Below are 18,405 nucleotides of genomic sequence, written 5' to 3' on the forward strand. Positions count from 1 at the left end.
TTTGCCAGCCTACAAGCAACCCTTAAAGCTAAACTGACATCCTGTTACAATAAAATCTCTGAAATTGCTACCAGCTCAAAATCTTCATTCCCACCACTGTGACTCTTTCCACTCCCTGAACTGGTTGGCACTTCTTAACTGTCTCTCCTATATTCAACTCTCCACTGCCCATAAACTAATTTTCAACCCTTTTCAATGCCCCTCCCTCTCCTCTATTCTTACTGTGCACATTCCTGACCAAACCCTCACATAATAATAATCAAAACCTCCTTGAAGTACACAAACCATTGCATATCCCTGGGCAACTTCTATCTTTCTCTCATACAAGAAAATGGAGCTCACTTCCTCCCCACATCCGTACTACACATAATCTATCCTCTTAAGTCTTTGCTCCATTCATATCTCTCCTCTACCTGGGAATGCTCCTGCTCCCACCCCTCATACCTTCCTGCTTACTCCTACTACTCCTACTACTACTGGCTTACCCTAGCGTAGGTAGGCACTCTGCCTGACACATAAAATAAAATCTATATTCTCTCTTTAGGGTTCTATATTACTTGTGTAATTCAACTCCATTCTATAACATTCTGTATTAACTACTGCTAGTTTGTTTTTGGAACATACTGTATTAACTCTTGGTATTACTTCTTGTTGAATTTTTGTGTGTGTGTTTGAATACATATATATATATATATATATATATATATATATATATATATATATATATATATATATATATATATTTGTGTGTGTGTGTGTGTATATATATATATATATATATATATATATATATATATATATATATATATATATATATATATATACTGTGGAACTTTTGCCCAGGCCTCCATTGAAAAACATCTCAGCTTGGCCCAGTGGACTTTCCTGGCTAACAAACTGCAAATAAATAAAAATAAATAAAATAAAAATTCAGACTGAGACAGGGACTACTTCATCTCTTTCCTTTGGGCATGTTCTTTGCGAATAAAATTGACACCAGATTATTATACATTTCCAGTGGCAAAGTAAAAACACTGGAAGAGCAGCAGTAACCCCCAAGCTCACCTTCAAAACGGTGCAGCTGAGCCTACATCAGGCTTAGCAGTAGTATACTAATATTCCCCGGGATTCATGAACCTTGCGCCAGGCGCACGCATAGTGTAGGCGTTATAATGCCAAATATGGCCACCGAGCGATTCAGGTACGACTCAATTCCATGTGCACTACCGACGTACGCCAGATCTGCGCAGCCCCCAGCGTAGGTATGCTAAACACCCTATGTGCGGTGTGTCACCATGCAAATGAAGGCATATAGCGATTCACGAAGTGGTGCAGCGTAGCATAAGCCCACGGCAATGTAAACCAAAAAAAAACAGTTTACATTTCCACAAACATAACAATGAAGTAATGGAAGAGTGTCAGACCCAGGTATCACACAGTTAACATATGCCAATGGCGAAATACACAGACAATGTCAAAAGAAAGAAAACATGCACAACATGTAAATAACAACTTAAATGGCATGTCCACAGCAACTCACATCAGAACCCTAGGACATGTTTGCGGAAGGTGCAATACAATGAAATAATATAACAATGTTATAAAACAGCAGCGTAATACACAGCAGATTCACAGAATAATACACCATGGTATGCATGGAACGCCACAACCACGGTGCAAGGGTTGCCAAGGACACGCGGCAGTTTTCGGCGTGGTAACTATGAATTAGTAGTCAATGCCATGCAAATGAGGCAGATAATACTGAATCGCAAATCCCCCGCCGGCGTAAGGCTGTACCAAACAGCGCAGCGGTTATACACCGAGGAGTGGCTCAGAGGGAATACATGTCATCTGCAGAGGGGTGTGCCACCTTAGCAGGAAGCACATTGGAGCACAGCAAACCTGGGCTGTACATCGCGAATCACAGCTGCAGGACCAGGGTGTGGGGTAATAGTTCAGCTGAGAGCACATAATGCGTGCAGAAGTGCATGTGTACGAGGATGACTACGTTCCCTTACCTAGTCATGTGACGCTCGCCCCGCAAACAACATCGGAAACAGGAAGGTGATGTTAAGAATATGAGGAAATGTGGAAGAAGTGTAATTGGAGTACTAATGAGCAATCAACACTAATCAACCCACGAAGGCCAATCGGCAGCAGCTGACAACTCTGCATGCAGAAACCTGCAAAACGGGATAGGGGAGGCATATGAATGCAAAGAAAGTAGGGGAGGTAGCAGATTGCAAAGATAGAAGACCTGACACAGCAGAGCAAAGCAGACAGGCAGCACAACGGCGGCAGCACACAAAACGCATGATATGCCATGTCCCAGAAAGTACACATGACAGTGCTCTGCAGGATGCATGCCAGAAATAGTAGGTGCAACGTGCAGAAATAGTAAGGGAAGGTCGAAAGGTAATCCATGGCAGGCAAGAGTAATGCAACACCAAAGGCAACAGCGTTGTAGTTCCATCGGTAAAACACGGAAGATAACCCCCAGATACGGCCGTACAAACACACCTTATGACATCATCGGTGTGCACAGCACAATAGTATAAAGTGTGAATGCACACAACACACAGCCATGTATTCCCAAATGCCGCACTATAGGTGTAAACACACGGGGAACTTTTAAAATGTACATGTTGGGTGCTGCCGTGGCTGTGATCCATCAGCATGTGTTAGAGACAGACGGTGTTGTGGAGGAGGGTGACGACAACCACCGTAGGCCTCGGAGGAGAAGGAGAGTGTTCAGACCAAGGGTAACCTACCAAGGGCTACAAGACCTGGAGATAGTAGAGCGTTACAGGGTGGACAGGGACACGTTACAGCAAATAGTGGAGCTGTGCCGGCCACACCTGAGAACAAGAAACAACAGAGGGGAACCCATCCCAGTGGACACAAAGGTATGTGTAAGCTTGCAAATTCTGGCCACAGGTACCTTTCAAAGGCCAACTGGAGATATAATGGGCATCTCACAGGCATCAGCATCCAGGGTACTACACCAGTTCCTGGATGCCATGTTACCACATGCCAATGAGCATATATACTTCCCCCAGATCTCAGGAGGATTTGGCTAGCAATATGCGCCACTTCCACCATGTGGCACAATACCCGGAGGTATTGGGTGCGATAGACTGTACGCACATACAAATCAAGTCACCAACTGGCGAGCAGGGTAGACGCTACATAAACTGCAAGGGATTCCCCTCCATCAATTGCCAGGTCGTGTGCAATGCTCAGGGCATTATCATGGATGTGTGTGCTGGCAGCCCTGGAAGCTACCACGACTCCAATATCTGGCATGCCTCACAGCTGTATCAGGTATTTGCCAGGGGGGACATCCCACAAGGCCATCTCGTGGGGGATGCTGGCTATGCACTGGAGCCGTAGATGATGACTCCCATCAGAAATGCACACACACACATGCAAGAACGCCATAATGAGGCACACGCACAAACCAGAATAATCATAGAGCGTGTGTTCGGGATGCTGAAATCACGGCTCCGGTGCTTGGATACATCTGGTGGAGCCTTGCAGTACTCTCCAGGCACATGTGCCCACATATTCATAGTATGTGCTATGCTACATAATATGATCCTGCGGAAGCAGCTGCTGCAGGGACATAACGGTGAAGGGCCACAAAGCCCACCACAGCTGCCAAGGCCAGTCCAGGCACAGAGGGTTCCAGACCAGGAACACACTGTGCCAGCCCCAGTAGGCAGACGGAGGCGTACCCAATATGCCTACACCTTGGCAAAGAGGGAACGTATAGCACATACTCTGACAGCATAGGCCCCATGGACTGACACCTCCCTACCTGCACACACAGTGAAATGGATGGCACACAAACATGACCACCTGTAAAGTGTACTGTATGGGTGGCCTCATGTGTGACTCCAACATAGGCAGCCCCCAAACACTGTACACCCAACAGCCAGTGGAGCATGTAATGCCAACACCTGAACAGTACGTGGGTCCTACAGCATACGGTGCTGCTGTATGCCTGCCACGTTCGTCGCAAGATGTATACATATAAATATATATATATATATATATATATATATATATATATATATATATATATATATATATATATATATATATATATATATATATATATATGTAGATAGATATAATTATATATATATAGAAATATATGTACACATATACATATATACATATATATACTACAGTTAAGACAGGGAATTAGAGGGATATAAGGTGACTGAGATATAACCCGCGATATCTGTACATAGTATACATAGTGAAACGACAACCTGAACATCCGGGAGGTTCAACATAAGAGGATACCGCCAACCATGGAATGGGTAACATACCGATATGCATAACCGTGAGGCGGAAAGATCGCCAGACCACAGTACTGTAACAGTACATGCACGTGTAATAGTATGATGATATGAAGGGAGAGGTAGACACTGCCGCCGGTGTTGTGGTCCACGTAGGTACTGTGTGCAACCATCCCCATGAGTGCCGTAGTATGTGTACGTGTGCGGTGAGGGTGCCGTGTGCATCGCTGTGTGAGTGTAATGTGTGTGTGTCTGCAACATGTGTATGTTGGTGCCACGTTAGAGGCAGAGCGGAATATTAGGTGTAGGCATACGGTAAACTAGCCTCAGGCATATGTACTCTACTAGTCCCAAAGTAGTAGTGACAGCCCCACCCTGTCTAGGTGTGTCACGACATAGAACGATACAAAGTGAATATGTCCCAGATGGTAGCACAGGAATATACCCCATATAAAATGGAAAGGACGTATGTAATAGTCATGCCTGTATGTACGACACCGATAAGTTAATTGCAATAAGATACGTCGGCAAAGTCACACAGCAATAGGTATGTACCACGGAAATACGTATGTGCTACCCCAGTACTGACCGTGGCCACGTGTCGGCCCGTAAACACCGCTGTGTGTTCTACAAGTGTCAAACAATCATTTCCCATCTGAATATGTGGCAACCACTGGCAAACAGGCTATCCCAACAACAGGACCACAATGACTGCAAATATCTGGGACAGAATAACAAGGGATAGTTGTCACGTACACACATGTTACGGAGGTATACATGCATCAAGCTCACCCGCAGGCGATACCGACACCACATGACAACAGCCCAACCTACAATCCCATAACAAAAGACAATTAACTGTCAAGTCTCCAAGTAGGGACGGAGCACACAGACAACTATACTGGTTATGTAGAGATGCAAGGCCCACAAACCGTATCCGTGACGTACAACCACCGACATCCCCCACTGTACATAATAATGGAATACAAACCGTAACAGCAGCACAAACATAGAGTCGGTCAATGACATCTGCATAACCACAACATATCACGTGGGGGACACAATTAAAGGCGGCTGCATAATTGCATGCATTGTAGAAATGCAAACAATAGCCATGTTACAGTTTTGAATGCAATACTCCGTTATTATACGTTGGCAGGACAAGTACACCCACCTGTTGAAACAAATACTACACCTGTCACACACAATCCATGGGTGACATGAATGCAGACCATACTTGTTCCCATGCATAGCAGATGCAGTCACACAACATAAGACAATACAGACCATCCCCACGAAGGTAGGGCGAATATCCAACGCCCAGGCAGAGAATCCAATTATACCCCAGTATCGACGCGTAATTACCGAATGGAGTAGATGCACAGGTGATATGCACATAATTACTCACGTACACATAGCCGATGATATACCACAGAAGTTACAGGGGTATACATGCAGCAAGGCCACCTGCAGACGATATTGGAACCAATTAACAACAGCCCAAGCTACACTCCCATAACAAAAGACTATTAACTGTTAACTCTCCAGGTAGGGATGGAGCACACAGACAACTATACTATCTATGTAGAGATGCAAGGCCCACAACCTGTATCCATCATGTACAACCACCGATATCCCCCACCGTAGATATTAAAGGAATACAAACCGTAATAGCAGCACAAACATACAGTCAGTCAATGACATCTGCATAACCACAACATCTCGCGTGGGAGACACAATTAAAGGCGGATGCATACTTGCATGTGTTGTATAAAGGAATACAACAGCCATGTTACAGTTTTGAATGCAATACTCCATTATCAGTCGTCGTCAGGACAGGGACACCCGCATGTCGAACCAAATACTACACCCTACACACACAATCCACGGGTAACATTACTTCGAAATATACCTGTCGCCACGCATAGCGGTTGCAGTTACACATAACATAACACAATACAGACCATCTCCACGAAGGTAGGGCAAATAGCCAACGCCCAGGTGAGGAATCCAATTATACCCCAGTATCGACGCGTAATTTCCGAATGGAGTAGATGCACAGGTGATATGCACGTAATTACTCACTGAGGAACAGCAATTGGTGGGATGAATTCACATGTTGCAGGTATCGACGGATATAAGGATGACTCTCAGGATATTCAAACCGTATGCTCATACCGAACCAGCAGTGTACAACCGAAAGCGAAAGAAAACGGAAAACGATACACGGAACGAAACACGGAACAAAACACCGACAAGGTATGTAGAACACACGATATGTACGGTTGTGTAACGCATGATGTGTATGACGAAGCTGTACTGTATGTGAATGGTGGTTGTAATTAATTACACTTGTCCGTAATGCAGAAAGTGGTGAAAGGTAGTTATGTAGTGATATCCTGCTGAGCATACCAACGCTTGTGGACACCATGTGTACAGCAGTGGGACATCATGTACACAGCGGAGACACCACAAGGGCTGCCACAGGGGGGCATTAGAGAGAACAATGCCATACCACACGCTGTTGCTGGCAGTGGATGTCCAACAAGGAAGTGCCATAGCAGGGGATAGGACATGTATGTATACTGTCACAGCACGCATGTGTATGGGCATATACCGTTGATGTCATATGTAAGGTGCGGCCGACGTGCAAGTATGCCCTGCATTAGGGGATACTATGTGAAATATGTGTAATGTAAAGCTGTCTAGGTAGATATGACAGATATCATACACAGTATCACAGTCATATCATGCATAACACAGGTATTGCCTATTGGTATGTACAATAACAGGATACATATGGCCTGTAGGTATGGGACAGAGTAGTAGCATGATAGCTAGCCGAAATGGAAGGGACACCAAGTAACCATGCCCAAAGGACCTGTAGCAGCTGCACAGGTGCACAGTGGGCAACAATGCAGTCTGGCAGGTCCATGTGTAAACACATGTGCAGTGTACACAGTAGTGTCACCTCCCCATGGTAGTGTCCTGGGAACAGCAGAGGCGGGTGTCAACTGCACGTCTACACAGTACCACTGCTGTGGTGGTACCAGGACTACGTGTCACTCAAACAGCAAAGGAGGTATCACATGAACAGTGCTACTGTGTGTCCCTGCGGGATGTGCACAGGACCTATGTGCCACAGCATGGTGTGTGTTGTGTTTGTGGAAGTAACACAGAAGCCCAGCCCATGCAGTGTGGCGTGTGTGCACATATCCAGCAGCAGTCCGTTCACACTGCCCACCGCAGATGTCATGTATGAGGGGTATATGCATCAGTAATGTGGAGGACATGGGCCATGTCAGAGCAGAAGACACCCCTGAGTATGTGGTATGCAGATGTGTACAGATGTGTTGTCCATATGTCAGCCGCATATGTAAACCGTCTGAGCCTGGCAGACAATGTTGTGCCATGTAAAGCTGTAGCTGTTGTTGAAGGTACACCATAAATATGTTATTGTACCCTTGACTGTGTGTAGATGTGTGTATTTCACAGGTACAATGGCTACCTATGTACCAGCATCACACACAGTACAGATAGGTGTGGCCTTGCAGAAGGGTATCCATACCACAGTGGAATACAGTAACCACAGGACTGTGTGTGGCATATGTGTGTACAGCAACCATGCACAATGTGATATGTATGTACGGGACCAGTATCCATGTGATAGTCAGTGGGTGAATGTTGTTATGCAAAGGTGATGTGCATGCACCATGTGTCATGCATCCTGATGCCATGATACTCATATGATGTATCCGCCACACTGACACCCATATAGTTGGTATCGGTATGAGCTGGTGGAGCAATAATGGCGCTTGGTATGTAGGCGTGGGATATCTAGGCATGGACAGTACTCTGTGACAGCATGTTCTGTATGTAAGCATATAGTGAACATGAGGGGCCCCATGACTGAGGACTGTGTAATGCCATATGTACCTGACATGTAGTAGGTACTATGGTATGCTCGCACCACTGTGTGTCCTGTCCATGAGCCACATAGCATAACATCGTGAGACACAGGGTATGATGTGCGGGTGGATGTGTAAGCTGCCAATACCAGAACATGGAATGGTGCTGAAGGGCAATGTGAGGACAACGTCTGATGTGTCGGCCTCCGTACCACCCCAACCGCCCATGCAACGGTATGACAGGTGGCCAGTATGTGTATGTGCCGTGCTGTGGCATACACAAGCCCAACACGGGTGTTAGGAAAGGCCTGGAGGCCATCAATGTGTGTGGGAATCACGTTCGTGAGGATGTGCCCCATTGCCATTCATAATGGTCCAGTCATGGGTGTATGACTACAGTCCCACACGTGCAATGCAGTGCCACCTGTGGGTAGTGCGAGAAATTCCGCTGTGCGGCAGTCAGGGTACACAATGTCCGACAACAGGCTAGCAGTGAATATAGTGGCCTGGTGCGGAGACATATACCGAACAGGTTGGTGGGACATTACAGCCAGGGACATCGGAAGGTGACATCGGGCCAGCGTCCCAGGACATATCGTGTGCATGTCAGTACCATGTATGTGTCCACAGGGACACTACGATGTCCATGTATGGATTGCGACCCTGTTGTGAGTGAGAGGGTGTACTGTCAGTAAGTACGCCATCGCCTGGCATGTTGCCAACATTTGCTCGGTCTGCAATGCCTGGATGACTATTGTATGTGACATCAGATGTGGATGTCGCCAAACCATACAGACATGCCACCACAATGCCTGAGGCCCCACACCGCAATGTGCGCCAGTCATGTTTAGGTAGCTAGCCTTGGAGTATGTGATGATGGACCTCGAGGACCCTCCATGGCTGACAAGTGATGCACTCCACATGTGAATGTACACCACTGTGCAACAGCCTGCATATATGGTTGTACATCATATATGCATGGAACATGACCACCACAGTGGCGTCTGTGAACAGGTCAGTACCGCCATGTCTCTGCGTGGAATAGCATGGTTTCTGCAATTGTGTACATGCTATGGAAGCGCACTGTGGTATGTGTCAGCATATGTATGTGCACTGTCCATCTGCTGGGGTGTCATGTCGTTAACAACTGCTGTCAGCAGACGTCAGTAGTACTGGTTGTAGTACACATGTTCCATGTATGCTGCGATGGGTGTGTTTCCAGGGTGTGGCTAGCAGGGCCATGTAGCATATGTGTTTAATCCACCAAAGAGGGGATAACCCCAGGTGCGTCACACCAGTCACATGGAGGTATTGTGCATGCTAAGGGTAGTGTAGGTATGGTATGTGTTGTGTAATGTGTCATCCAGCTGAGCGGAGTGCATGACTCAAGCATGTGTAGGTACATGGGTGTCTATTCCAGGGAAGTGTGGGTTGCTGTCAGCACATGGCAGTATTAGCTGTCTGAGGCCCAATGTACAAATGTACAGTATAACAACACAGACGGTATGTAACCTGTGGTGTACAATGTCAACTCTGTCGCGTGTTACAATGTGTATAGCGGTCACAAACACGGGTATCTGCACATGGAGCACCTATGATGCATTGTGTTAGGCAACTATCCAGGATGTGTGCAAAACACTGTGTGATGTATGAACCCCTCACCTGTGGGTGTTCCAGTCCAGGTATGTGCCTGGGAGGTATGATCCGTGTACAATCCGTACTTGCAAACATGCTGCACAGAGCATGGAGGCAGGTCCCAGTCACTGCAGAGATATGTGAGTGGTGCAATAGTGTGTGTGCCTCGCTTGTGTGCAGCACAGTGGAAGATGCAAGCATTGTCCCACATGACCCCATGCCGTGCCTGCCTGTTACAGCCCTGCCGGAGACAGTTATGTGAAACTGCCACAGAGGCAGTATAGCATGTGAAGATGTACATGTGTGCTCCACACCCCAGGCCAATGGCTGCAGGTCATGAGTGCCACAGCATTGTGGTCGACCAGGACTGTCATAGCGGTCACATACCACATGCCTGTACAATAACAGTAGGAGCATAGGCAACAGTTGCAGTGACACAGTAGGTCAATGTACAGTGTCCCTGTGTCCAGACCACTGCCTACTGTACACTTGGCTAGACACACACCCAGAGGGCTATAACACCGGTGAGCCATTGCATGTCCCAGTACACGTAGTCTGTGTATTGCCATTACAGGGCAGTCACAATAACATGTTGTATGAGAGATATATAGTACCAGGTGATGTGTCATGTGTGTGTATGTTGAGTTGCAGAGCTGTTCACCCATCCGCAACATCTCAGTGCATGATGCCTTGTGTAACATGATGTGTGAAACTGCAATGTGATCCACAACAGGGTCATCCGTGACTGGTGCATTGTGAATGGTGTAACCCATGGGTCTGTGGGATATACACTGGTGCTGTTGGCTGCCATGCTGGGGGCCACCAGTGGTGCCTACAGTGGTCATACAGACATACTGCATACATTGTTCTGGCAGGAATGTCCATTGTTGTAGATGATGTGGTACTACGTGAAGATAGGTGTGTGTTGTGAATGTTACCCATCCAGACGTGACCGTCAGGTGCAGTCATGGTTGTTGACAGCATCACACCCATCCACAGATGTCAGCACCCTGTCCCCAGAATGGGTAACAGTAGCCCTCATACTGTGTGACTAATGTGCAGATGGCGGAACACCTACTACTGGCTGGCTAACAGTGTCATCTAGGAAGGCTATATGATGGCTGGAATACGCTGCTCTAATGTATAATTATGGTATCCCAATGAATTACATTGATTCACATATAGTAAGCCATGGCTGGCATGTAAACCGTGTACAACAATGACTGTGTGACAGACCCAACCAATGTGGAGCCATGATGAACATGCACCCGTTAGAACACCAAATGAGATACATTGCACGTAATGATGTACAACTGACAGCTTTGGGCACAGCATGGATGCAGAAGCACATCCCCCACAGGCAGTACCGCACCATGTTGGTAGGGGGGCATTGCACGAGTACATGTGACAGTTGCTGTATTGCCACATGTACGGCATATCCATCATATAGGGGTAGCACTGGTACGTGACTGTCGGACATGCCTGTACATACGACCATGTCCCACAGGATATGTGTTATGTGTGTACAACACCTGTCGTACCATCATCAAGCTGTGAAGTGTATGGCTGCCAGTGTACCTGTGTGACATGTTGTGCAATGGGTGCAAAGGTACGCAGTAGCACATTACATGCCCACATGTCCTGCACAGGTGCATAGCCTGAACATACAATACAAATAGGGTGTTGGATAATAGCATCCCACAAGAGGTGATGGGTACAGGTGGCAATCCACTATCACCTTTCTGGGTAAGGTGTGCATGTCTATGACACATTAGCACCTGAGATGTTAGCAGTACAGCTGTACAGGGCAGCATGCATATTTGATTACAAATACCCTTGCGTGTTCCACCACTGGCCTGTTGACAGACAGACACCAACACAATGTGCAGCATTGACATGTGCACAGCACATCACCACGGCTACAGTAGAACCGGGTTACTGTGTTGACATGTGCACAGAACATCAGCGCCAGCCACAGTCGAACATGGTATGTGTTGAACCCCACCATCATTGTAGCCCATGCCACAGACAGATGTGTTATGCATCTGTGTATGTACGGCTGGGAATGGCCCTGGCCTAGAAGTATAGCTGTGTCAGTGTTGCGAATAACATACTGAATGGGCTGTGTGTGTGAGGTGTGCGTCATACGTGTATGGTCTGATGGATGATACCAGCAGTGTCCCCGCTATGTGAACATCCCCATCCCCATAAATGAATACCTAGGCTGTGCTCAACACCATGGTCACTGTGGGAGGGATGGTGCTGTGTGCACCCGACATGGTGGTGGCAGCAGGCACTGGATGTAGACATATGTGGTACCCATGTCAGGCGGGTACCATCCATGTGCATGGGATATCACCGCAGGGCACATACAGCACTGTGTTGAACAATATCACAGCACATAGCACCTGTCAGGGTAATGTGTATGCATGGATGTGCGATACCAGCATGCACCATACACACCCCCACCAAGCAGCATGCTGCCTACATAGCAGAAGGCCATTGTCCACACCATGATGATAGACATGCGACATGTCCATATACCCATAGAAATGACATATGAAATGGACAGCCACCCTCCCAATACTGGTATCCCACAGGCGGGACACATCCCTGTGCCATGTATGTGATATACCCTGCCATACCATGCAGCCCTGTCCAGCAAGGCTGCATGTGCCATCACAGTCATACATGGTGCGATGGCCACATGGCACTTGCACTATCAACTGACCAGATCAGTAATGTGGCACTGATGCACCTTGTGGTGTCACAAGTGCTGTGTGTCAGCGTGTACAACGTGCGCATGCACATGCTATGTATGACCATCCCTGCTAATGTCATATGATTAGACATTGTCCCATGTGTATCACATGTGCAATACAGGCAAGCCGTGGCAGGTTGTCCAACACCCGTACAGTGCTGAGTAGATGTATATGGCACAACACATGCATGTACAGGTGTCCATGTGTATGTGTGCAGTGCCACCGCTGACGTCCATAACGGCTGCGTCTGTGATGCCTACTGACATATACACAGCATCCAGGTGAACAGTAGAACTGTGCACACATCGGGCCACGTGCTGATTGGTATGAACACAGGTGCAGGCAGGTACACATGTCCACAGCAAGTTACCATCTACATGGGGTATGTACAGTGTGATGAGTTGACACAGAGATATGATATGATACCCACTGCATAACGGTGTGACAGGTGTGACAGCAACACGTCAGCTGTGTCAGTGTCATGATGCATCTCAGAGATTACTGTGCAGATGTCGTACATGTCATAGCAATGTATGTTCAGCGGTATGCCAGTACATCAGTGTGAATGTGACCTGTCACCATCATTATGTCTTACAGATAATGCCTCATTCACGACTGCCAGTCTTCAGCAGCCAGGAGGATGAAGTAATCATACCGTTGCTCCATGACAACTATGACCTGCTATTCAGCCATGTTCCACAGCAAGCGCAGCAGCAGGATGACTTGTGGCAGGATATGCACAGGAGGGTGAATGACATGGGTGGCAACAACCGCACCTACCAGCAGATACGCCGACACTGCACGGACCTCATACGGCACGCGAAACAGCGTGCTGCTGCAATCGCCAGAGAACAAGGTGGAACAGGTGGTGGGCCACCAACCCAGCCCCCACTCACACACACGGAGGAGCTCCTGGCCAGTCTGGGGACACCCAGGGAACAGCATGCAGAAACACTAGCCGCCATCGTGGAGGTGGGTGTCTCCCAACCAATGAGCCTGGAGCTGCCTGGTAAGTCAGCCTTGCATATGAGTATGATATCCACTGTAGGTGTAGGTGTCACTGTACATCATGTATAGTAACAACACATGCCAGGTATATGGGCACACAAGCCGCATACTACAGTATGCTACGTTGTGTTTGCAGACGTGTGCATACCACATGCTATCACACAGGTACATGATGTGACATGCACAGTGTGAACTGTGGCTGTCATACAGTCATGGATAATGTTTATACTGTTGTGTCGCCCCTATACAGGTACCTCTGGCATGTCGCACAGACATGGGTCCGTCGCAGGTGAGACTGTTGTTAGTAACAGGCATGTTACAGTGTAGAGTTATTCGCCATGTGGCCAGGTATAACATGCACACCTGGGTTTTGTTCCAGTCACAGTATACAGGTTGCACCACCAGACACACACGCCACCCATGTGCAGTAGATACAACCGTTATCATACACCGGCATGAAACCACAGTACCTGTCAGTGTGGTATGTGCGGTCAGCTATGCATACAACGGTGGAGGTGTTCTACAATGGATGCATATGTAGTATGCATTTGAACACCATTCGTGGTACACACACAGTACCACACAGTGAGCAGTGACCTGGGCAGCACACAGGTGTCACCAATGTGACATATGCCCCTGCATTGTGTGCACACGTTGTGACACGCCACCCGACATGTCCCAGGCCCGTGGTGTTCTGTCTGCAATATTGTCACACCAACACATGACCTACACCCAACATAGCGAACATCCACACTGTTGTCTGCATAGCCCTCTGGATTGTGACACCTCCGACATGTATGGGTGTATGTCACATGGGACACCACAGGAATGGGTACACGATGCCCATCACACACAATTGTCCAAGACCCAGTCACACATGGCCATGGGTGATAGCCACAGGCATATTGCCACACAGTACGTCTGATGTGGATAGACACCATTGCACATTGTCCACACATAGTGTGATCATAGCCGTAGTGGACCACCTGTACATTTGATGTGGTACAACTGACAACCGGAATGCCTGTCTGCAGCCACCGGAGGTGCCAACGATGTCTACCATATACGTGCTGTGGAACAGCATGACTGTGTTGCAGTCATGGCAATGCAATGCGTCCATGTTATGCATCGCACAGCAACATACATGCATCCTGTTGCCATGCAGTGGCACAGTGCCTGTACTCCCCACTGTATAGCTATGTACACGGCTCACACTAACCACACCTGCAAAGACATATATGCTAAACATGCATTCTATCTGTAGGCTGTACACACAACACTGCACTGTGAAGCCCATTATGATGCGGTGCATGTGGCGGGACACCATTGTCACACATGTCCACATGTTACTACATGTCAAGGTAACGTCAGCCATGTGTACTGTTAACCTGTCTGTGGCCACATGGTGTATCACGGTGATGCATGCAAACTACCATGATTGTGTGTACTGCATGCCTACTGATATGACACCTGCTTTATGTAGTGTGCACCCCAGGGCAGTATGCATACTAACACTATTAATGTCTGGGCTGCATTCCCTGTGCTGTAGTGTGGGAATGCTGCATGCCATCTGCAATATCACATGCATGGCGTGTGTGTGTGTGTGTCTGCGTGTGTGTGTGTGTGTCTGCATGTGTGTCTGCGTGTGTGTGTCTGTGTGTGTGTGTGTGTGTGTGTGTGTGTGTGTGTCTGCGTGTGTAATGTACCTTACAGTATGTCTTTGTATTCACAGGTGGTGTAGCTGCGTTCCCCTCCTGCGGTCCATCTGATGTTAGTGTCCCCACAGATACTAGAGGTGATGACCATATGCATGAGGTACAGGCAGAGTTGTCAGGGGCAGAAGCTGTGCCATTGGTTACCATCCCACCTATGTCCCCCTCATCCCCGCACACGGTTCTGATGCCGACACATACCACATCACCGTTGCCCATAGAGGTAGGACAGTCAGCGTCTGTTGGCATTGAGCAGGAATGTGTGGTGGCTACAAAAGGTGCACCTACACACCATGTTGCCAGTCTAATGACTGGTGATGTGCCACACAGGCATGTGGCTGGTGCTGCTTGTAGGAGGACCTCTGGCAGACATGCACCTGCTGTACAGGGCGCAGCAGCTGGTATCACCAGATGCATGTTCCAGACTGTAATGGCAGCACAGGCACGTGCAGAAAGGCAGAACCAAGAAGGGCAGAGGCTGCAGAGGGCTGCAATCCGTTCCCTAAATGACAACATCCAGTCATTGGCGAATGCTCAACAGCAGATTGCTAATGTACTGGATAGGCGATTAGGTGAGATGGTTGGAATCCTCGACCGAGGCATGGCAATCCACGAGCGTGAGCTGTCTGTGCTGGAACACCTGGTAGGGGTGAGGCATAGGACACATGGGCATAGGCCAGCAACACCACCTAGTGTAGGTCGACATGTGCGTGCCACCTCTCATGCCCACTCACACAGTGCCGGTAGCAGCAGCAGTGCAGCTGGTGCTACACCGTCCACACCAGGACACAGCAGACCACGTGGACGTGGCCCTGGCTGGTCCCAGCGTGGACACAGTTCCAGTGGACATGTGTCATCGGAGACTAGCCACTCTATACCTCCACCTGGTAGTGCCCATGCGACCTCTGGCAGGCACGGGTCACGTGGCCACAGGCGGACACAGTGAGCCATACAACCTGCACTGTACAGTCTGGGGCTGCCAATTATACCCCGTGTAGGCATCACATATGGCTGAACTGTGTACACACATACCCACACATGGCAGACACAACTGTAGGGCTCCACCACATCCACATGCATTCTGCACAGTCATGCCCAGTAAACTCACCGGCCCTTACACACACACATGATGTCATCCATTGGTGCAGCCTATGCCCCTGGCAGACATATCACCCTGTGCATATGATGAAGCCTCTGCCGCATCCCTGTCATCCACACCATCGGTGCAGGGTTATGCAAATATATTCTGATGCACAGGGTGGACAAGATAGTGAGAGGTGTATGTGATACCTGTGTATGCATAGCGTGTGATGTGTATGTTGCAGTGGTTGTGCATGACAACTGACTGGTGCGTATGTGACGTGGGTTGTGTATTGTCAACATGCAGCAGACATACCATGTAGTGCAGGTGCAGCATGCATTGAGCTGTGTTCACGGTATGTGTGACGGTTACATGTGTAGCACCATGTTGGTTCTGATAACCTGAATCCCTCCTATGGTGTACTCGCATGTGCCTACAGGGAGCACTGTTATCGGTCCCCCATGTGTTGCTGTGGATTACCTACAGGCACATCTGGCAATATCAGCATACCACATGTACCAAGAACCTGTCTGGACACCTACATAGGTTCATAGGTGCATAGGTACATACTAGACTATCTGCCCTACGGCATTTATAAGCCTAGCCAGAGTGTGTGTGGCTTTCACCCCCCCTTAGGCTGGGGATACTATACCCATTAGTTTGCAGTGCCTCTGTCCAGCAGTGACACAGAGATGATTCCCAGGGTATACCTATGATCTCCCATCCACTCGTCAAGCTTTCTCTTGAACAGAGTCAGTGAGGGGCTCTGCCTCACAAGGACTGGGATTCTGTTCCATAGTGTAGGGAGTCTCTGGGTGATGAACCTGTCCCTCCAGCACGTCCTATTTATATCCGTGTTGAAGTGTGTGTCTCTTGCTCTCATGGCTCTGGTTGATTTGGATCATATGAGGTGGAGCATGTCCATGAATTCCGCGTTGGACATGGCCTTGTATGTCAGGCACAGATCACCCCAGAGCAGACGGTATGTGACTGTATAGAGCCGGAGTCCCTTCAGTCGGGCAGCGTGTGACATATGTTTGAGCCCCTTTATCCTTTTGGTGGGGAACGATTGGGGTCCTTCCAACTGCTGCAGGTGTCGGGTTAGGTACATTCCGAATGGGGCGTTGTACTCAATCATTGGTCTGATACGTGAAGAGTACAGGGGTACAATGACCTCCCCTGATCTGTATGTCAATCCCTACATGATCAGGTGGGCAATGTAGAAAGTCTTCCTAACCACATTGGCAGTGTGAGTGTCAAAAGAGAGGTTACTGACAAGTTGGGTCCCCAGGTCCCTGATAACGTCTTCTGTGTTTAATGGTTTACCACCTATGTGGTAAGTAGGGGTTACCTTGTTTTTCCCAAAGGGTATGACTATACCTTTCTTGGCATGTAGCTTAAGGCCATGGCTCTGGCACCAGTTATCCATTTCTATGAGTCCTCTGGTGGATGTCTGTGTCTGATGGGGTGTCGATTATGGTGCCCAGTTTGCAGTCATCTGCATACCTTGTCAGTCACAACCCCCATGTTTGCCTGCACGTCAGAAAACTTAAATGCCGAACAAGAGGGGGCCCAAGACTGAGCCCTGTGGGACACCGCTTGTGACCGGCCTAGAGTCTGACATGGCACCAGGAACTCTAACCCTGTGGGTTCTGTCCTTGATCCGGTTTGCAACCCATCTTGTGACATATGGGTCTACAACCACGCTGGTGAGCTTTTCTATGATGCACGTGGGGTATTGTGTCGAACGCTTTTGCTAGGTCAAGGTAGTCTGTGTGAACTGCCTTACCCTCATCAATGGCCTTAGTGACTCTTCCGAAAAGGTCGACCAGGTTCAAGAGGCAGGATCTGCCCTCGACAAAGCCGACTTGGGTATGATCCAGTGTATGTAGGTCCCCAATGTCCTCATTTAGGAGCTCCATTATGATCCCCCCCATAGCTTTGCAGACAAGGCTCGTCAAGCTTATAGGGCAGTAATGTCCAGGGTCC

This window comes from Protopterus annectens, chromosome 10.part0 (genome assembly GCF_019279795.1).
Source record: "Protopterus annectens isolate FY-2018-M chromosome 10.part0, PAN1.0, whole genome shotgun sequence".
NCBI classification, from domain to species: Eukaryota; Metazoa; Chordata; order Ceratodontiformes; family Protopteridae; genus Protopterus; species Protopterus annectens.